At 39.1% G+C, this 23,790-nt stretch overlaps 1 pseudogene; it reads left to right on the forward strand.

The window, feature by feature from the left end:
• Positions 1–8,923: 8,923 nt before the first annotated feature.
• Positions 8,924–9,724, forward strand: LOC128576095 (3-hydroxyacyl-CoA dehydrogenase type-2-like; annotated as a pseudogene).
• Positions 9,725–23,790: the final 14,066 nt, after the last annotated feature.

The raw sequence follows: 23,790 nt of genomic DNA on the forward strand, positions 1-23,790 counted from the left end.
GAGAAGTTTCTCTTCAAATCCCTTGCCCAGCCTGCGATGGGATCCCTTGTTCTATTCTTGCCAATGCATTTGAGTTCTCTGTGGATTCTGGTTATTAAACCTTTGTCGGAGACATAACCTGCAAATATCTTCTCCCATTCTGAGGGCTGTTTGCTTGCTTTACTTACTGTGCTCTTGGCTGTGCAGAAGCTTTTTAGTTTGATCAAGTCCCAGTACTGTATTATTGAAGCTGCTTCGATTGCCCGGGGGGTGCTCCTCATAAAATACTTGCCCAGACTGATTTCTTCAAGGGTTTTCCCTGCACTCTCCTCTAGTATTTTTATAGTTTCATATCTTAAGTTTAAATCTTTAATCCAGTGAGTCTATCTTAGTTAATGGTGAAAGGTGTGGGTCCAGTTTCAGTGTTCTACAGGTTGCCAGTCAGCTCACCCAGGACCATTTTTTAAATAGGGAATCTTTTCCCCACTGAAAGTTTTTAATTGGCTTGTCAAAGATTAAATAACAGTAAGTAGCAAGATTCATCTCTTGGTTCTCTATTCTGTTCCAGACATCTACTCCTCTGTTTTTGTGCCAGTACCATGCTGTTTTGATCACTATCGATTTGTAGTATAGTCTGAAGTCTGGTAACGTAATTCCTCCTGCTTTGTTTTCATTTCTGAGTAATGTCTTGGCTATTCGAGTTTTTTTCTGATTCCATATAAAATGAAGTATTGTTTTTTCAAGATCTTTAAAGTATGACAGTGGAGCTTTAATAGGGATTGCATTGAAATTATATATTGCTTTGGGTAGTATGAACATTTTAACAATGTTGATTCTTCCAAGCCATGACCATGGTATGTTTTTCCATTTGTTAATATTTTCAGCTATTTCTTTTCTCAGAGTTTTATAGTTCTCTTTATAGAGATCTTTCACGTCCTTTGTTAGATAAATTCCCAAATATTTCATCTTCTTTGGCACTACTGTGAATGGGATAGAGTCCTTAACTGTTTTTTCAACTTGACTGTTGTTGGTATATATAAAGGCTACCGATTTGTGAATGTTGATTTTGTAACCTGAGATGCTGCTGTATTCCTTGATCACTTCTGAAGTTTTGTAGTAGAGTCCCTAGTGTTTTCCAGATATACTATCATATCATCTGCGAAGAGCGAAAGTTTGATCTCTTCTGACCCTATATGGACACCCTTGATAGCCTTTTCTTCCTTAATTGTGGTGGCTAAAACTTCCATTATAATGTTAAAAAGCAATGGAGACAATGGGCAGCCTTGTCTGGTTCCTGATCTGAGTGCAAATGATTCCAATTTAACTCCATTCAATATGATATTGGCTGTGGGTTTGCTGTAGATGTATCAGTTTAAGAAATATCCCTTCTATACCGATTTTCTTTTTTTTTTTTTGTAGAGACAGAGTTTCACTTTATTGCCTTCGGTAGAGTGCCATGGCATCACACAGCTCACAGCAACCTCCAACTCCTGGGCATAGGTGATTCTCCTGCCTCAGCCTCCTGAGTAGCTGGGACTACAGGCACCCGCCACAAGGCCCAGGTATTTTTTTCTTTCAGTTTGGCCGGGACAGGGTTTGAACCTGCCACCCTCCATATATGGGGCTGGCGCCCTGCTCACTGAGACACAGGCGACGCCCTATACCGATTTTCTTAAGTGTTCTGATCATGAAGTGATGCTGGATACTATCAAATGCTTTTTCTGCATCGATTGAGAGAATCATATGGCCTTTGTTTTTTAATTTGTTTATGTGCTGAATTATACTTATAGATTTATGGATATTGAACCAGCCTTGAGACCCTGGGATAAAACCGACTTGGTCATGATGTATAATTTGTTTGATGTGTTGCTGGATTCTGTTTGTTAGGATCTTGTTGAATATTTTTGCATCTATATTCACTAGTGATATCAGTCTATAATTTTCATTTCTTGTTGGGTCTTTTCCTGGTTTGGGGATCTGGGTGATGTTTGCTTCATAGAACGTGTTGTGTAGTCTTCCTTCTTTCTCTACCTTTTGGAACAGGTTGTGTAATATAGGTACTAATTCCTCATTAAAGGTTTGGTAGAATTCTGACGTGAAGCCATCTGGTCCTGGGCTTTTCTTTTTAGTGAGGTTTTGTATGGTTGATGCTATTTTCAAACTTGATATGGGCCTGTTCAACATTTCCACTTGATTCTGGCTAAGTCTTGGAAGGTGACGTGCTTCCAAGTATTGGTCAATTTCCTTCAGATTTTCATATTTCTGAGAATACAGTTTCTTGTAATATTCATTAAGGATTTTTTGGATTTCTGAGGAGTCTGTTGTTATTTCATCTTTGTTGTTTTTGATTGATGAGATTAGAGATTTTACTCTTTTTTTCCTGATTAGGTTGGCCAAAGGTTTATCTATTTTATTGACCTTTTTGAAAAACCAGCTTTTTGATTTATTGATCTGTTGTATTATTCTTTTGTTTTCAATTTCATTTATTTCTGCTCTAATTTTGGTTATTTCTTTCCTTCTACTGGGTTTGGGATTGGAATGTTCTTCCTTTTCCAGTTGCTTGAGATGTCCCTTTAAGTTGTTAACTTCCTCTCTTTCCGTTCTCTTGAGGAAGGCTTGCAGTGCTATAAATTTCCCTCTTAGAACTGCCTTTGCGGTGTCCCAAAGGTTCTGATTGTTTGTGTCTTCATTGTTGTTTTGTTTCCAAAAATTGGTGATTTCTTTCTTAATCTCATCTCTGACCCAGCTATCATTCAGCATAAGGTTATTTAACTTCCATGTTTTTGTATGAGTATGCAGATTCCTGTTATTACTCAGCTCAAGTTTGATTCCATGGTGGTCTGAGAAGATGCATGGAATAATTTCTATTCCTTTCAATTTACTGAGGTTAGACTTGTGACCTAAGATGTGATCGATTTTGGAGTAAGTTCCATGGGCTGATGAGAAGTATGTGTATTCACTTTTGTTGGGACGAAATGTTCTGTAGATGTCTGCTAAATCCAAATGTTGGATGGTTAGGTTTAAATCTAAGATTTCGTAGCTCAGCTTCTTGTTAGAGGATCGATCCAACACTGCCAAAGGAGTGTTGAAATCTCCAACTATTGTGGAGCTGGAGTAATCAAGTTGCTCATGTCTGTTAGAGTTTCTCTTATAAATTGAGGTGCATTCTGGTTGGGTGCATAGATATTAATAATTGAGATCTCATCATATTGAGTATTACCCTTAACAAATATGAAGTGACCATTCTTGTCCTTCCTTACTTTTGTTGGTTTAAAGCCAATTGTATCTGCAAATAAAATTGCAACACCTGCTTTTTTCTGATTATCATTTGCCTGAAATATGGATGACCATCCTTTCACCCTGAGTCTGTATTTGTCTTTTAAGTTAAGATGTGACTCTTGTATGCAACAAATATCTAGACTGAGTTTTTGTATCCAGTCAGCTAACCTATGCCTCTTTAGAGGATAGTTTAAGCCATTCACATTAATGGAGAATATTGATAAGTCTGGTGATGTTTTGGGTATCGAGTTTTTCAGAAGTCCAGTGGGCATTTTTAATACTTTCACCAGTGTGGAAATTGGAGTTTGATCTGAAGTTTCTGAGTGAGTTTATTCTTGTGGTGTAGGATTGGGTTGGTCATTATGGAGGATAGGTCTGAGAATATCCTGAACAGCTGGTTTGGTTATGGCAAATTTCTTCAACATATGAATGTCATTATGGTATTTAATTTCTCCATCATAAATGAAACTCAGTTTAGTTGGATGCAAGATCCTGTGTTGAAAGTTATTTTGCTTTAGGAGATTAAAAGTCAGTGACCACCCTCTTCTGGCTTGAGAAGTTTCAGCAGAGAGATCTGCAGTCATTCTAATATTCTTCCCTTTGAAGGTAATGGTTTTCTTTCTCCTGGCAGCTTTGAGAATTTTCTCCTTCATATTAACTTAAGTGAAGTTAATTATGATATGCGTGGGGAATGTCTTATTGGGGTTGAGTGGTGCTGGGGTTCTGAAGCTGCCTGCTATGTGAATTTCAGAATCTCTAGGCATGTCTGGAAAATTCTCTTTCATAATTTCATGCACAAGGGCCTCTGTGCCCAGAGAGGCCACTTCATCTGTTTCTGGATCTCCAATGATTCAGATATTGCCCTTCTTCGAATTATCCCAGAGCTCTCAGAGAGAATGATCCATTTTTGTTCTACATTTCTCTTCCTCTTTGAGAGTTTGGGAGCATTCAAAGGCTTTATCTTCAATGTCATAAATCTTTTCTTCTGCTTGCTCCATTCTGTTGCTGAGGGATTCTACTATATTTTTCATATCTTTGAGGGCTGCAAATTCTTACTTCAGTGTGTCTAAGTCTTTGGTGGTTTTGTCTTTAAATTCATTAAATTCTTGAGACAACTTTTGAATTTCTCCTCAAATTCCTAATTCCACTTTATTAATTTTGTCTGCAATCCAAATTCTGAATTCGATTTCTGACATCTCAGCCAGTTGTTTATGAATGGGATCTTCAATTACATCTGCCATATCTTTCCTTGGGGGGGGGGTTGATCTATTCTGGTTATTCATGTTACCAGAGTTTTTCTGCTGATTCCGCCCCATGGTTGTTTGATTTTTTCCCCCTGGGGCTTTGTCGAGGGACTGTACAGTGTTGTGGCCTGAGAAACTGGGGCCCTGTCTGGTGTGGTGGGGATAAGTGGTTCTGTCTTGTTTTCAGCTGGTTTCTGTTCCACCCTAGTGAAACAGATACTCTGGATTGAAGTCTCAGCTGTGGAGAAATATCAGCAATTAAGTCACCCTACCCCCATCAGCAAACAATTGGTAAAGGAAAATCAAACCTTCCTACCACCTTGCACCCAGGGCAGCACCTGATTTGTCCTCAGGTGATTGGCTAAGTTAAAAAGGTCCAAATCAATTGTCTCAGTCTGCACCTGTCTCGGGTGAGAAAGTTTAAGAGGTCTCTGGGACCTGGAGCACAGGGGTCTGGTGAGTAATCTGGTGTGGCTTGCTCCAGTGCTGTGTGGAGTCAGGAGGATCCACCCAGCCAATAGATCTGTCTGGGAAGGTTGCTGCCTCCTTCCCCTCCTTGCACCACTGTCACACCCAGTCACTGATAGCCCTGCAGTTGGCTGACCCAGTTGCCAGTAGTGAACCAGTATTCCAGGAGTTTGCACCCGCATGAATCACAAGAAAGTCGGCCAGGCCGCTGCGCTCTGCCTCTCTCTAGCAGGAGGAAGTGAGGCCTGACAACCTCGGCTGCTTGATGAAGGTTGTGGGGTTTTCACTCAGGTCCAGTCTCACCCCTGATTAATGTTACTGACAGAAAAGAACAGAACAACTTTGCAGTTCCCCTGCAGAAGAGAAGCTGAATTGAGTTCCAAATCAGCTTGTCTTTGCTCTTGTATTGTCTATAGGCTGATGATCCCCTGAGGGCCAGGTGCGTCTTAGGTTCAGTAAAGCGGACCTCTGGGTCAGCCCTGCCCTGGGAGTTTCCCTGGTTTGCAAGTTGGAGTTGCCTCAGGCAAATCCTATACTCACAGACTCTGGTTGCCCAGGGAGACAGGGGGTGTGGCTTCAGAATATTCGGTAGTGAGCCGTATTGGTAGCAAAAGAGGGCTGATGTTTTATGCCTCAGGCAACCACTGGTCTGGTGTTGCTCCCTTCTGGCCAACCATCCTCTGTCCCCTCCCGTGCCCCAGAGTCTGCACCGACCAACTGCAGCAATCGCCCAAGAGTCTGGACTCCTGGGGGACAGGCCACCAGACCTTGGAGCGAGAGAAGAGGGGAGCCCAGGGAGCACTGGGAGCCTGGGGTTGTGGGCAGAGAACACACACAGTTTTGCACAGTTTTATGCCTGGCCGTATTGTCACCAAAAGACGGCTGTTGCACTGTGCTTCAGGAACTGCCACTCTGGTGCGTTCCCTTCTCCACTGACCGTCCTCTCCTCACTCCCTTGCCCCGGAGCCGATGCCAACCAGCTGCAGTTGAGGCCCCATCCACACCCCTCAAGAAATCACCCAAGACTCTGAACTCCTGGGGGACTGGCCTCCAGACCTCAATGTGAGTGGAGGGGAGGTCTGGGAGCTCAGAATTCCAGGTAGAGACTATATACAGTTTATATAGTTTTATGCCTGGCAGGAGGATGCCGTGGCACCCTAGTAGGGGAGGTAGGTCCAGTTTTTAGAGGGTCTCTCCCGTGGAGTGTAGTGGGAAGATCTTTGAACTCTGCCCGATTGTTTGTGGGGCACTCTGAGACATTCTCATGGGGGAGGGGACTCCCATCTGCTTGGTGATGGATTTTGTACCTTTTGTTTGTATCCTTGTGGTCGTAGCTCACCTCAGCAGGGTTGACGTGCGTTCTTCAACCTTCTCTCTTAGTGCAGCTCAAATCCACCAGATTACTTGCTGAATTTTTGTCCTTTAACTCTACTACTGGATGGGAGCCTCTGTGGAAAGCTGGGTTAAGTCAGCCATCTTGTCTCATCCCTGGATGGCTGCATACCTTATGGGACTTTGAATCAAATGCTCTCCCATTATAGAAGTTGCTCTATGTCCTTACTTATTTCAAAAGAATGAGCTTTCAAACTATGTTAAATAAATTATTCAAAGGCTCAAGGGATTGATTGGCTTGGAGTTTTTCCAGAGAAAGTCTCACATTTGAGAGCCATAGAATATCCAACCATGTCATATAAATCATACAAGATGAACATTCAAAAACAACTATAATCATTTATTAAAAATTCTAATAATTATTGGAAACTCTAGTGTGGCCGGTTAACTCCTATGTGGTAGTTTGACATTCAACACTTCCTCTGCCAGTAGAAAAAGAAAACAGAAGTCATCCACGAATATAAAGCTGTTAAGGACTTAAATTGATCTGATAATTCAATTAAAGACATTGGAGTCAGTAAACAGAGATTTTTGTTGTTGAAAAGAAACCGAATAATTAACCTAAAAGAAGGTTAAATTTCTTTTAAAAAAAAAACAAAAAACTGTCCATTTGTAATAATAGATAGTAAAGAAGATTTGGAAACTCCTATAATTTAATGTGAAATTTATTTAACAGTCTGGCTTAACACAAGTTTAATTAAAAATTATTTACAAATCAGTGTTTAAGAGGAAAAAAGTCCTCATTCCTTTTATTTCAATTCAAGTTTTATTTAAAAAGGCTTACATGACTTGAAATCTTTCAAATGAGTTTAGAAATTTCTACAGACTAACATGCACAGAAATACATGGCTTTACAGCAGTGACTGGAGAATGTGACCAAGGACTGTATTCTGAGGTCTCAGGTGAACACAGACTGATTGCTGCTCTGTCAATAACAGTAACATCAAGATGCCAGTTTAGTCTGGGCTCTGGGGCTCACACCTTTAAAACCAGGCTCGGGAACATAGTTAGACGCCGTTTCTACAAAAATAGATAGATAGATAGATAGAGAAGTATGGTGGCAGGTGCCTGTATTCTCAGCTACTAGGGAAGCTGAGGCAGGAGGGTTGCCTGAGCCCAGGGGTTTGAGGCTGCAGTCCACTCCAGCCAGGGCACTCCAGCCAGGGCAACAGAGCAAGACCTTGTCTCACAAAAAAAAAGGAAAATAAAATTAAGCTGGGCATGGTGGCTCACACCAGCAACCCCAGTACTCTGGGAGGATCCCTCTTTTGTACAAGTCAGAGAACAGCTTGAGCAAAAGGGAGACCCCCATCTCTACTAAAAATAGAAAAAAATAGCTGGGCATGGTGGTGTACACTTGTATTCCCAGCTACTAAGGAAGCTAAGGCAGGAGGATCTCCTGAACCCAAGAGTGTGAGGCTGCTGTGAGCTAGGCTGCTGCCAAGGCACTCTACCCAGAGCAAAAGAGTGAGACTCTGTTTCAAAGAAAAAAAAAGAGAGAGAGAATTTACAATCTCACTTCTTTCCAAGAATACAGGGAAGAACACAGAAGAAAAGGTATGACCACAGCTGATAGAAAACATATCTACTAACAATTCATTGTGTTATCAAAATCCACAACAATAATCATTATACAATTTGTTCTACTGATGAGGATTTATTGTTAACAAGATTGATATATTGAAGAACTTTACAATGACTTTTAAGAATGAACATAATAATCATTAAGAAAGGTCAATGCCCTAGAATGACTTTTGAACTAGTCATTTTTTTTTTTTTTGTGGTTCGTGATAGATGACATTAGTTTCTATAAATTCAAAAAGGTTCCTTATTGTATATTTGTGGCAGGTAACTTAGTTGTTTTCTGTGGTATGATGCAGAATAAATTTTCCATCAAACATACAGACACATACATACATATAAAATTAAATACTACCAAGTCTGCACTGTTGATAGGTCAGTAAAAGTGAATGTCTGTTGCATGTTGTTAGACATGCAGAGATGATTTATTTTCCATCAGTAGTATAATAAATCCCTTGATTTATTTTCCATCTGCAGCACAAACTATAAGCATACTTTTCAAGTTAACTCCTTCCTTCCTTTCTCCCTTCCTTCCTTTCATCTGTCTAAAAATATTTATGTAGGACTACAACATGCAATCTCTGTTGTTTAGTGTTTATACAGCTAGAAATAGATCAGTAAACGAAAAGACTTCTGAAATTCCCATTGTGGTGATGATTTAAATGTCTTCTGAAAAAAATCAAAAAATTTGATACAAGAATACAACGGTCCTGACCAAATGTAACAAAAGAAAATTCCTTTTGTTCATGGCCCTTTTCAGCCTGCCAGACATACATGTCACAGGCCTTGCGATGATGTCTTCCAGAGTGAAAGGGCTGACAAATGGGGAAGTTCCCATCAGGTAATTAAATAATCATTTCAAATATTCTGATTTTAAAAGAGAACATTTGAACTGCTTTGACAATTCAAAACAAAAACAATACCCAATAAAAATATAAAAGAGGGGTGCCTGCACAGCCTTCCAGGGAGAAGGCTAGTGCAAGATGGCTGCGGCGGGTAGAAATGTGAAGGGCTTGTTCTTAGTAATAACAGGAGGAACCTCAGGCCTGAGCCTGGCCACAGCTGAGCGACTGGTGGGGCAGGGGGCTGCTGCTGTGCTTTTGGACTTGCCCAGCTCAGGTGGGGAGGCCCAAGCCAAGAAGTTAGGAAGGAGCTGCGTCTTTGCTCCAACTGACATGACCTCTGAGAAGGATGTGCAAACAGCCCTGACTTTAGCAAAAGAAAACTTTGGCCATATGGATGTTGCTGTCAATTGAGCAGGCATTGCAGTGGCCATCAAGACATACAACTTAAAAAAGAGCCAAGCCCATACCTTGGAGGACTTCCAGCGAGTTATCAATGTGAATCTCATAGGCACCTTCAATGTGATCCGCCTGGTGGCTGGTGAGATGGGCCAGAATGAACCAGACCAGGGAGGCCAACGTGGGGTCATCATTAACACTGCTAGTGTGGCTGCCTTCGAAGGTTGGACAAGCTGCGTATTCTGCTTCCAAAGGAGGCATAGTAGGCAATGACACTGCCTATTGCTCGGGATCTGGCTCCCATAGGCATTCGGGTGATGACCATTGCTCCAGGCCTCCATTGCTCCAGGCCTATTTGGCACCCCACTGCTGACCACCCTCCCAGAGAAGGTGCGCAACTTCTTGGCCAGCCAAGTACCCTTCCTCGGCCGACTAGGAAACCCTGCTGAGTATGCTCACCTGCTACAGGTCATCATCAAGAACTCTTTCCTCAATGGAGAGGTTATCCAGCTGGATGGGGCCATCCGCATGCAGCCTTGAAGGGAAAAGGCAGAGAAAACATGCTCCTCTGCCCTTCCTTCTCCTGGGGTACTACTCTCCAGCTCAGGAGGAAGCCTGGTAGTAATTTTGTAACTATCCATCAATCACCCTCTGTGCCTAATAAAGTCTCTGTTTCATGGGGGAAAAAAAAAATATATATATATATATAAAAGAAAACTTTTATATATATATATATAAAAGAAAACAGAAAACAACTACCAAAAAACCACCTGATTACAGTCAAGATTTCAAAGTCTAAAATTCTCAAGTCTACAATCATAGCACTATTATGGGCAGCTTCATGTCTCTATTATTATGAGCATTATTGCAAATTATGCTAGCAATTCAATTCCTTTTAGATATCCTTTGATATCTTAGTATTTTTTTCTGAACTGACATATTTTAAGAATTATGGTGGAGGGCCATACAATGAGTCATGCTAGAATGCCAATGAGAGCATATGTAATTGATAAATCAAAAATGTCTTAATCATAAAGAAGTCTATTGATCCTTATTGCTTTTATGGATTAGTTATTGATATGATATTAATTTATTATAGACAAAACATTTTCTTTACAAAAACTATTGATCAGATATATTATGATGAGCAAAAAAAGACATAAAGGCTTTATTCAAGATGATAAATGAATTGAATAAAATAGATGAAGGTCAGTGTTTGGTGAATTTGCTGACAGTCAAAGTGGCTAATTATCACATTATTCTTATTACCCAAAGTTCAGCACCCATCCCTGAGGCCAAATCATTGACAACAAAGAATGAGGACAAGTGGTTTTGTTCACAGAATTTTTTTGGTCTTTGGTCTTGGAGATTAAAGGAATGAACCCAAAACCCACAAATCAGTGATAAGGTAGGATTTATTAGGTAGAAAGGAATACAGAAGGAATAAAAAACACCATAGATTCTGACAGAGGAAAAGACCCAAGGCGAAAGTCTACATGTTGGTTTTTTACCCTGTGGTATAAGGTCTTGAGAATTATACTTGGTTAGGAGTTGGTAGATGGAAGTCACCTTTTCAATGTTGATAAGTGTATTAACGAAAGAATGCAATTCCTCCAGCTCCAGGCAAAATGGCAGGATGTCCACATCAGAAGAGATTTGATTACATGAAATTGCCCATGCCTAGGAAAGTGGAGTCCCTGTCCAGGCCTGAATGGGGGAACTCTGTATCAATTTGAGGAAAAGGAACAAGAAGTTCATAAATTTGCAGGCAAGTAAGGAGTGTTCAGACAATCCTCTCAGAAGACTTGCCATCCAGACTTTAAGCAGAAATATAATGCTTTTTATGGGGGAGGGAGGACTTGAATCTATGAGCAGTCTCACAAGGGGCTTTGGGAAGTTGTTTAACTATAGTTGGTCATTTCCACTGACTTCATCTCCAGGGAAGCCAGTGGTGACAATTCTGTTGAGCCACCTCCTGTGGTTTAAGATACTAGAAAACAAACAACAAAGAACATTTTCCTGCCCCTTTGATTACTGTCCTTGGACAAAAATGCAGGTTTTAATTCCCCAAAAGGGTGGAAGGTTTTAAAGAGACAACTTATAAAACATTTCCTTGTCCTTTTTCTAACCTTTACCTCTTGTTACACCTGGTCCAAAAAGAAAACTCCTTGAGGACAGAGTCTTGTTTTCTTTCTTTATACCCCATGTAGCAAAAGCTATATAATCTCTATTTTCATGAAACTCTTCTATGTACAAGAAAATAAAGTGTTCTCCAGTAAGATATCTAGTCCCTCCAACTAGATAGGCACATCAGACAACAGCAATTTTTACAACAGAAACAAACATTAGAAACACTCAGAGAGAATGACTCAACTCCATGAACAGGCCCCAAACATAGGAAAAGACCTTGAGTGCTGCTGCAATTGCAGCTGAATTTTTTTGTCCGTCTGCTCAGGGACTTAACAGGGGAATTGAAAATTTGGTTAAAGAAGTAGATATTGTAAAAATTAAAGTAATTGCTGTTGTCTACTTTAAATAAACTCAGATGCCAGAAGGCAAAAATAAAATGATGGGGATTAGGCAAAACAAGTAAACTATTATTTAGTAAAAATATGTATTAGATTCTGGTATATGTAAATGTAGATGATTCTTTTTTTACTTTACTTTCTTACTCTGTCCTCCCCTTTCCTCCAACTAGATTGTAGTGGCATCATCACAACTCACTGCAGCCTCAAACTTCTGGGTTCAAGCAATCCTCTTGTCTCAGTAGTTGGAACTACAGACAGGTGCCACCACACCCATTTTATTTTTCTATGTTTAGTAGAAATGGGGTGTCTCTCCTGCTGAGGATGGTCTTGAACTCTTCCTCAAGCAACCCTCCTTCCTTAGGCTCCTAGAGTGCTAGGATTACAGGCATGAGCCACCACTCCTGCCCCCATTCTTTTCTTTAGCATTATTAAATAAAATTTATAAGAGACCATTGGTTTGAATTGAGCTTCTGCACTTGGCCCAACAGACCAAACCAAAATGGAGTTACTCGTGCTACATGTCCACATCATAAAACAAAAAGTGAGTTGTTCATCTGACCTTCTAAGAAACCAGGAGAGATAGAAAGAAAGAGGGGGGAGGTTGAGACAGAGAGAAATGATAGCCAAATCACCAAACAGGTTAGTTTTAGCCTGCATAATCCTCCATAAAAAGGTTTAGGAAACGTTCTGTGCTTTAACTTTTAAAGAAAGGTAACTTATTTGCTCAGTCCATTTCTATCTAAAAAACCAATCTTCTTTGCCCAGCTTATCTGAACTCTTGTTCTATTTTATGGAACAAAGTATTGCCAATTCCAGAACTGCAAATCAAATTAAGATTTTTAAACCAAATTTGTTGTAATGTTTTCTTTTAACAGTTCCTAATGATAACCTGGACATTGGTTCTTGTTTGCATATTTTTGTGACTCCTGGAATACATTGTGGGGTGGTTGTGAATTTTCCATCATGTTTCTTAGAAAGGATACATTGATGTACGAATGTGTCTTGACTCCATGGGAGAAAAATGAAATTTTATGTTGTTAACTGAAGAATCATGAAGTTCACAAATTTGGAAAGGAGAACTTTATTTCTCATAAAGGTTTGCAGACTGCAGGTGGCCATTTTACAGGCTGGAAAGCATAGCCTCAGGCCAAAGCCAAGAACAAGCACTTTAAGAGAGGGGAAAACAGGAATTTATGCTGAGCAGGGTAGCTAACCATACATATTCTATAGATTATATGAGGAGCCATGAATATTCATGAAGTGGTGGTACATGTATATAACATGTTTCCCATCTTCATTTTGGGGTGGAGACTTAACATTTAAATGTACCATAATTAGACCCCATAAATGAAAAATTGAAACAGAGGACACAAAGTCTTTCCATGAACAGTTTCTGCAGACTTGCCAGAACCAGTCTGTGGTCAGCAGTCTCTTACCAAGAAGGAATGGTGGTCAGTTTTGTCTATTCTGCAAAAGAAAAGGACCAGTCATGAAGTTGGTTGAAATCAGTGGTGGAGCAAGTCTTTCCAAATGGCTGGTTTCTGTTTGACCCTTAGGAAAGAAAGTCTAAGGTGGTTACAAGGAGGAGGTATAACAAGGTGTATCTGACCTTCCATCCTGTCATCACCAGGAACTCAATTTTAATGTTTCTCTGAGGCCACGTTGCCAAGAGGGAGTCCACTAAGTTAGTTGGGGATCTTAGGGTTTTATTTTTATTTCTCAGTGTTGGGATCCTCCCAGACCTCATCTTATATGTCTCTCCCTTTGGCTGGTTCTTTTAATATACTTTTCAATAAGAAAACAATAGTCATAAGTAGAGCTTTCCTGAGTCCTTTGAGTCATTCTAGCAAATTATCAAACTTGAGAGGGCAGTAGGAACACTTGAATTTGTAGCTAGCTGGTCAGAAGTACAGGTGGTCTGGGACCCCTAACCTTGAAGCTAACATGTGAAGTGAGGATATCCTTTACTTCACCTTGTAGAGGACTGTGCCCTTAACCTTGGATGTTTGCACCCACTCTCAGTACTTTGTGCTGGGGCTCAGAAAATGATATACCATAATGAACACCCCAGATGCAGCCTCAGGAACAAAAGGCTTTCTATGACACCCCCTGTCCTGCTACTTCTGTCCTTATGTCTCCCTCAAAGCTGGCCATAGAACCTAGACTCTCTCTTCATCAACATGGGTGATAGAAATCAGAAATCTGACAATGTCTCCCTGTGATCCGCAGCCAAACACTACTAGCACAGTCCAGCTCAGTGGCTCAGTCTGGGGTCCTAGACAATGCCCAAAGTCCTTTGCACTCCTGCTCAAGCTCTCCCCAAGGCAGTTCAACTGAGTGCCAAATCCAAAAACATCAAAACAGTTCACAGAGATCCTGCAACTTATTCAGGTGGACCTCGATCTGAAGTACAAGACCAACATCTGGGAGCTGTTTGAGGAGTTTGACAATTTCCTGCGAGGCACCATCATCTCACATAGCCCGAGAGATGCAGCTGTATATAGGTCTCCCACCCAGACCTCCATAAGAGCTGAGCCACCAGTATCTCTGTAAGAACAGCAATGCAACCACGATTGGCGTCCACCCGGACCTCGGCAAGAGCTGCGAGGTGACACCTGACCCAAACCCACACTGGCCAGGCCTCCGCATGCCCTGACGGGGAACTGTGGGAGCCACTCAACCCCACGTCCTCCCGCCTGTACCCTGCCTGTGTCCACACCTCCCTGCTCTTCTGGCCAGGGACTCTGGTAACCGTGTGCCCTCCTGAGCCCTCGCTGCCTCTGTGGGGAGCCCTTCTCCTGGCCAGAGACTGCTGGAGCCTTGAGCTCCCTGTACCAAAGTCACTGGGCACCAGGCACTCCCAGAACCGTGTGCACCACACCTGGATCCAGGTGTGTCACACTCCGGAGCTGCTTCCACAACCGGAACTCCCTGGCTAGGGCAGCCCCAGAGGAAATAAATGGGGTCACTCCCTACAAAGATCCAGCAAAAATAGAGTGATCTCACTGGGGTCTAATCTTGGAGAGACACCTCCCCAACTCTGAGGATGGCCAGAGGCAATGGTGAAAAACAATCATGAGGCAAAATCAACAGAAAAACTCTGGCAATATGAAAAATCAGAGTAGATTAACTCCCTCAGGGATCAATGGGGCAGACACAGCACAAGATCCCACACACAAACAAATAGCTGACATGTCAGAAATTGAATTCAGAATCTGGATAGCAAATAAGATCAAATTAGAATTCCAAGCAGTAACCCAAAAGATATCTCAAGAATTCAAATAATTCAAAGACCAAATGACCAAAGATTTTGACACATTGAGACAAGAAGTTGCAGCCCTCAAAGATATGAGAAACACAGTAGAATCCCTTAGTAACAGAATGGAGCAAGCAGAAGAAAGGATTTCCGACATTGAAGACAAAGCTTTCGAATGCTCCCAAACTCTCAAAGAGGAAGAGAAATGGAGGGCAAAAACAGATCATTCTCTCAGAGAGCTCTGGGATAATTCAAGGAAAACTAATATTCGTCTTATAGGGATCCCCAAAAATGACGCAGTAGCTTCACAAGGCATAGAGTCTCTGCTCCATGAGATTATAAAGGAGAAATTTCCAGACATACCAAGAGATTCTGAAACTCAGATAGCAGACAGTTTCAGAACTCCCACGACTCAACCCAAATAAGACCTCCCCCAGACACATCATAATCAATTTCACTAAAGTTAATATGATGGAGAAAATTCTGAAAGCAGCCAGACGAAAGAAAACCATCACCTACAAGGGGAAGAATATTAGAATAACTGCAGATCTCTCTGCTGAAACCTTTCAAGCTAGAAGAGGATGGTCATCAACTTTTAATCTCCTAAAACAAAATAACTTTCAACCCAGGATCCTGTACCCACCTAAACTGAGTTTCATTTATGATGGAGAAATTAAATACTTTAACGACATTCACATGTTGAAGAAATTTGCCACAACTAAACCAGCTCTCCAGGATATTCTCAGACCTATCCTTCATAAAGACCAGTGTAACCCACCACAAAATAAACCCACCCAGAAACTTCTGATCAAATTCCAACTTCCACAGTCGCAAAACGATAAAAAATGTCCACCAGACTCTCGAAAGGCTTATCAATATTCTCAATTAATGTGAATGGTTTAAATTGTCCTCTAAAGAGGCACAGGTTGGCTGACTGGATACAAAAACTCAAGCCAGATACCTGCTGCATACAAGAATCACATCTTACATTAAAAGAGAAATATAGACTCAAGGTGAAGGGATGGTCATCTATACTCCAGGCAAATGGAAAGCAGTAAGAAGCAGTCATTGCAATCCTATTTGCAGATGCAATTGACTTTAAACCAATGAAAATAAGGAAGGATAAGGATGGACACTTCATATTCGTTAAAGGTAATACTCAATATGATGAGATTTCAATTATTAATATTTATGCACCCAACCAGAACACACCTCAATTTATAAGAGAAACTCTAATAGACATGAGCAACTTGATTTCCTCCAGTTCCATAGTAGTTAGAGATTTTAACACTCCTTTAATGGTGCTGGATACATCCTCCAAAAAGAAGCTAAGCAAAGAAATTTTAAATTTAAACGTAACCATTTAACATCTGGACTTAACAGACATCTAAAGAACATTGCATCCCAACAAAACTGAATACACATTCTTCTCATCAGCCCACGGAACATACTCCAAAATCAACCACATCCTAGGCCACAAATCTACCCTCAGCAAATTTAAGAAAATAGAAATTATTCCTAGCATCTTCTCAGACCATCATGGAATAAAAGTTGAACTCAATAACAACAGGAATCTGCATACCCATATAAAAACATGGAAGCTAAACAACCTTATGCTGAAGAATAGATGGGTTATAGATGAAATAAAGAAGGAAATCACCAAATTTTTGGAATGAAACAACAATCAAGACACAAGTTATCAGAACCTCTGGGATACTGCAAAGGCAGTCCTAAGAGGGAAATTTATAGTACTGCAAGCCTTCCTCAAGAAAACGGAAAGAGAGGAAGTTAATAACTTAATGGGACATCTCAAGCAACTGGAGAAGGAAGAACATTCCAACCCCAAACCCAGCAGTAGAAAAGAAATAACCAAAATCAGAGCAGAATTAAACGAAATTGAAAACAAAAGAATCATACAACAGATCAATAAATCCAAAAGTTGGTTTTTTGAAAAGATCAATAAAACAGATAAACCTTTGGCCAACCTAACCAGGAAAAAAAGAGTAAAATCCCTAATTTCACCAATCAGAAATGGTAATGGTGAAATAACAACAGACCCCCCCCCAGAAATTCAAAAAGTCCTTAACGAATACTACAAGAAACTTTACTCTCAGCAATATGAAAATCTGAAAGAAATCGACCAATACCTGGAAGCATGCCACCTTCCAAGACTTAGCCAGAACGAAGTGGAAATGTTGAACAGGCCTATATCAAGTTCCAAAATAGCATCAACTATACAAAATCTCCCTAAAAAGAAAAGCCCAGGACCAGATGGCTTTATGTCAGAATTCTACCAAACCTTTAAAGAAGAACTAGTACCTTTATTACTAAACCTCTTCCAAAATATAGAAAAGAAGGAATACTACCCAACACATTCTACAAAGCAAACATCACCTTCATCCCCAAACCAGGGAAAGACCCAACAAGAAAAGAAAATTATAGACCAATATCACTAATGAATATTGATGCAAAAATACTCAATAAGATCCTAATGAACAGAATCCAACAATACATCAAAAAAATTATACACCATGACCAAGTGAGATTTATCCCAGGGTCTCAAGGCTGGTTCAATATATGTAAATCTATAAATGTAATTCAGGACATAAACAAACTAAAAAATAAAGACCATATGATTCTCTCAATTGACACAGAAAAAGCTTTTGATAATATCCAGCATTCCTTCATGATCAGGACACTTAGGAAAATTGGTATAGAAGAGACATTTCTTAAACTAATAGAGGCCATCTACAGCAAACCCACAGCCAATATCGTACTGAATGGAGTTAAAAATTGAAATCATTTCCACTTAGATCAGGAACCAGGCAAGGTTGCCCATTGTTTCCATGGCTCTTTAACATTGTAATGGAAGTTTTAGCCATTGCAATTAGGGAAGAAAAGGCGATCAAGGATATCCACATAGGGTCAGAAGTGATCAAACTTTTACTTTTCGCAAAGTGGTAATTACAATAAATAATATACTTCATAGGGCTTCTATAGCTTTCAATGAATCACTCTCAATTTGGAATTCCTTGTTTAATAGAGCACAATACCATAGGAAAGTGGAAAAGTCAAAATCGTAAAAACAACAATGAATTTCTAAGCAACTCGGTTGATAGCTACCTGAAGTAGTGGAATAGGCCTATTTTTCTAACTTCATAAACACAAAAATAAATTGTATTAAGATTGATATGTTGTTGCATTACAAGTTGTAGAAACATGAACTATGTATAAAAATAATCCCCATCATAGGAATGAAGAAGTATGCATCCTCTGTATTCAACTTTGATATGAGGACAATATATGACAATCAATGACATGGTGGGGTGTGGGGGAAGGGACAAGCAGACAGCGAAAGAGGGAGGGGGTGAGGGTAAGGAAAGAAAAGCAAAAGAAGAAAGAAAATAGTGACTAATTCTCACATAAACTGGATTCAATTTTGACTAAAGTACATTATTTAAACATTAATTTTTACTTCAACTCATTAATATGTTGTTTCGGATATAGGATACTGCATCGTCATTTATAAGTGAATTATGTTTGTAATTTCCCCTTTATATAATATATTTTTTTCTAATTTTAATATCAGGTGTATCCAGATTAAGTAGAATGATTTTGAAGTATTTCTTCTTTTTCTATTGTCTATAAGATTTGGCATGATCTATTTTTCAAAGTTATCTTTTACTTTATTTATATTAGTTGTCTAATCTTTGATACTTTGGGGAAAAAATAATAAGAAGTATTTAATTGATGACTCCATACTGAACCTCAGAGTCAAAGCATTCTATAATAGACATACTCTTATTTGACAAAGTGAATGTTTCTTTCTTTGCATTACTGTTATTATTATTGCTTAATACTTTGTTGCAGCAATTGTCTGATTTCTTTTCTGAATGTATTTGTCTTCGTTTGTTTTTTGCAAGATTTATGTTTCTCGTACCTATCTTAAACATTGTTATTGTTGTTAAATGTTAAGCCTTTTAAATTTTGTGAAGGCAAAAAGTGGAAGCCTAATAAACACATGTATATGTGAAAATAAAAATAATAATAATCATCATCATCATCCCTGTGATGGAAAATCTTCATAGTTCGGTATTCATTACAGATGACACAAACAAATGGAAAAAAACATCTTATTTTGCCATGTACAGTGCACAATTTTTGCCCAAATTTTGAGGGAAAAATAAGGATGTGTATTATATATGGGTAGGACTAATTCTGTATTCTGTATCTATATAAATGTTTGGCTTTTTTTTTTTGGCTTTTTTTTTGGAGACAAAGTCTCACTCTGTTGCCCCAGGTTTGAGTGCCATGGTATCATCACAGATCACAGCAACCTCAAATTCTTAGGCTCAAGTGATCTTCATGCTTCAGCTTCCTCACTAGCTGGGACTCTCTCTAACCTTTCTATTTTGTTAATAGGGATGGGCTCTCACTCTTGCTCAGGCTGTTGTTGAACTCCTGAGCTCAAGCAACTCACTCAGCTCAGCCTCCCAGAGTGCTAGGATTCCAGGAGTGAGCCACTGCCCCCGGCATCACATACATGTTTCTAATTCTTTTATTTATTTATTTAGAGACAGAGTCTTACTATGTTGCCCTTGTAGAGTGCTGTGTCATCACAGCTCACAGCAACCTTCAACTCTTGGGGTTAAGCGATTCTCTCGCCTCAGCCTCCCAAGTAGCTGGGACTACAGGCACCTGCTATAACACCCGGCTATTTTTGGGTTGTAGTTTTCATTATTGTTTGGCGTGCCTGGCCACGTTTGAACCCACCAGCTCCGGTGTATGTGGCTGGCGCCCTAGCCGCTGAGCTACAGGAGCTGAGCCTAATTCTTTTATTTATGCTTATATGTTAAAAGTGTAACTCTAGAAAGAAATAACAATATCAGCAAGTAAAATGATACCCTGGAATACAGTTATCAGTTTTGTTGAAATTACAGTGAACTTGGAATGAAAGCATTTTCTGGTATCATGATCATGGATTGGTAGAATCAATATTGCTAAAATGTCCATACTACCCAAAGAGATTTACAGATACAGTGCATTCCCCATTATAATATTAGTATTTCACAGATCTAGAAAAAATAATTCCACAAAGAAAAAATTCCAAATAGCCAAAGCAATCCGAATCAAAAACAAAAATCTTGAACTGTCACATTACCAGACTTCAAACTATACTAAAAGACTATACTAACCAAAACAGCATAGTAGTGGTACAAAATTAGAGTCACCAACCAATGAAATAGAATAGAGAATCCAGATATAGAATCATCATCATACAGTCAACTGATGTTCATCAAAGCAGACAAGAATGTATGCTGTGGAAAATAAATGGTACTGCGAAAATGGGATAGCCATGTGCAGAAGAAATAGGACCCTTATCTCTCTCCATTCACAAAAATTAATTCAAGATGGATAAAATATTTAAATGTAAGGCATGAAGCCTACAGAATTTTAGAAGAAAATATAGAAAAAATCATTCTAGATACCTTCCTAGGCCCAGAATTTATGACTAAAGGCAATTACAGCAACAAGAATAATAAATACATGAAATGTAAAAGCTTCTTCATAGATAAGGAAATAACCAACAGAGCAAATAGGCAACTTAGAGAATGGGAAAAAAATACTTGCAAACTATCCATCTGATAAATGGTTAATATCCAGACCCTACAAAGAAGTCAAACAAATCAGCATGAAAAAAAAAAAAGAAAGAAAGAAAAAAAGAAACAACCCCATTAAAAGTGGCCAAAAGATATGAACAGAAGTTTTTTTTTAAGAAGATAGACAAATGGCCAAGAAACAAGTGAAAAAAAAAAGGATGAAATGCAAATTAAGACTACAAGATGTCACCTTACCAATGTTGGGAGGGCTTTTAATGAAAAAGTTCAAAAACAATAGATGCTGACATGAATGCAGAGAGAAAGAAATTCTTACATACTTGTGGCAAGACTGTAAATTAGTATAACCTCTATGGAAAACAGTATAGAGATTTTTCAAATAACTAGAAGTAGACCTATCATTTGATACAGCAATCCTACTACTTGTTATCTACCCAAAGGAAAAGTAGTCATTTTATCAAGAAGATAACTGCACTCAAATGTTTATTGTAGCGTAATTCACAATTGCAAAGATGTGGAATCAATCCAGGTGCCCATCAATTCAGGAGTGGATTAACTAAATGTGGTACATGCATCACATGGACTACTACTCAGACATAAAAAAAAAATGAATTAATACCTTTTGCAACAATTTGGATGAAACTGGAGACCTTTATCTTAAGTGAAGTAGCTTAGGAATGGAAAACAAACACCACATATACTTTCTAATAAATTGGAACTAACCCATAGGCACACATATGAACATAGGGAAGTAAAAGTCATTGGAAATCAGGGAAGGTGAGAGGAGGGGGCAAAACATTACCTAAAGGATACAATCAACACTACTAGGGCTGGGCACACATATAGCCATGACTCCAACACTACAAAAGCTATCCATTTAATAAAAATATTTATATCCTCTTCATATTTTGAAATTAAAAATAAATAAATAAATAGCATTTGACATCTAAAGAAGTATAGCCTAGATTGCTCTTATTTTCCATTATTCCCTGTGCTCCATCTCAATCACTGTTTCAGTGATAATGGCCATCCATTATACTTTTAATTCTTCAGGAATGTAAAAGTAAAAAGCAAACAAATAAAAAGGCAGAACACAACTCTCAGCAATGAATTAAGTAATAGACTTAAATGTATGTTAAGCAGAATGAGAAGTTATTCATTTTTGATTACTATATTGCCTGTAACAAAGGAAAGAATGTATTTATTTGGCCCCAATGTGCAATTCACTAATGTGATCAAATATTAAAAACACCGAGGAATACAACAGGAAGGGGATAAAACAGAAAAACACAAATACAAAATAAGGCAATAAGGAAATAGGAAAGCATATTTATACTACACACTTTTTTCATGTATGCTACCAATATTTCTTGTTAGAATATTAACCCATAAAAGTAATTGTAAATTCAATTATCCGAGAATTTATTCTATGAAGTTTTACTTAGTTTTTGTTTGAAAAATGCCAGGCTGATGTATTGTCACTATTTATGTAATATTTAAAGTTCCCTCTTATTTACACAGATAATAACATTCGATTCTCTACACTTCTGTTTAAGCATATGTAAAAGAAACATTCCTCGTGAGATATGCTTTCAAATATATATGGAAAATTCACAGTGGAGCATGAATAAACCATTACATGTTTATTTCTTCATAGTGGATGCTAACGTCAACCATAAGGAGAAATAAATTAAGAGTTGTAGTTATGACATAACAAAATCTTTTAAAAATGCGTCTTTATTTTGCCAATTTTCTTATCCAAAGAAGGGTAACCAAATAATCCGGGACAATGAAACACATACTTGTGGAAAAAACAATTCAAGGTAAACTAAAGGGCATAACTTATTCTGAGGCCTTGGACACAGATTTACACGTTGCAGTGTGTATACAGAGAGTTCAAACACTGTCAAGTCAGCTTTAACTTGTTCCCAGGCCCATGAGGTTTGGACCAAGACAAGCCGAACAGGACCAGCGAGACAAGTGATCACTATGCTCATGTCAAAGACATCCTCAGAGTTTTAAATGGGAACAAATATGCTTATTTGTAATTTTATTTCCTTCTGGAAAGCATCAATCCATTATAATTATTTTGTTAAATGAAAATCCAATGAGAGTCACCAAGGAGCAATGTGAGGAAAAAGCAGACTCACCATCTCTTTGATTAAGCTTTGCAAACCCAGGGCCGTGGCTGCTGGACAGCTCTGAAGAGCTGCTGAAGGACACTGGAGGCAAGGCAGATGCCAGCGGGGCGTCGCAGTCGCCTGCCAGGGAAAAATACCACAATATGGTTAATACACAGATTGCAGATAATAGGTCTAAATATATGTATGGACACACACACATACACACACTAGAACCTAGCTCAATAATCACTACTCTTTCAATTTTTAAACGTTTTTAATATTTCCATTGGAGTATGTGCATAAAGTGTACCAAGTACAATTTCTGAGAATTTATTCAATTAAAAAAAAATGTGCAGTTTTGTTAGTTTTGACAAATGTATATGGTTGTGTAACTTCCACCATAATGAAGACATAAAATTCCCTTATATCTCATATTTTCTTCATTCTGTGAGCTGTCTGGATATACCACCAATGCAAAACTACTTTAAATTAAATTTGACCTTTCTTTACGTACACACATATGCACACACAGACACACACATCCACACACACACATACAAACACAGAGGTAGTATAAATTCTGTGCCCAAATCTTGATTGTGCCTAGAAATACAGTGTCCCTACACAGAACCTGTGGAGACAGAGTCTGTGCCAAGTGTTGAGACTAGTTACCATCTCTAGGTAACCAGGACCCTTGGAAGGGACACATGCAGTGGTGAACCAGTAAAAACACACCCTGCAGACCTCTGCAGAGGGACTCACTGGGAGATGCTTGCCTATAGGACATGGGGCTCCTCCTTTCTTCCATCTGGTATCTTTAGCCTTGTGGAGAATTGCCTACCTTTTCAACCCAGGAACCCCCACATGTCACTCTCACCTTGGGGCAATCTTCTATTGCTTGAATTCTGGTATAAAAGAATTGCTGGAAGTTTAAGGAGTGCTTGATCCAGACACCTTACTTGTTATCAGACTATGAGGACCCTCAGGTCCTTCCATTTCCAAACTTGAGAAGCCCCTAGAACCATTTCCACCTTGAGGTACTCTTTTCCCATGTGTAACCATGTGTAACCCCACAAGTAAC

Source organism: Nycticebus coucang, chromosome 2, assembly GCF_027406575.1.
Source record: "Nycticebus coucang isolate mNycCou1 chromosome 2, mNycCou1.pri, whole genome shotgun sequence".
Taxonomy (NCBI): domain Eukaryota; kingdom Metazoa; phylum Chordata; class Mammalia; order Primates; family Lorisidae; genus Nycticebus; species Nycticebus coucang.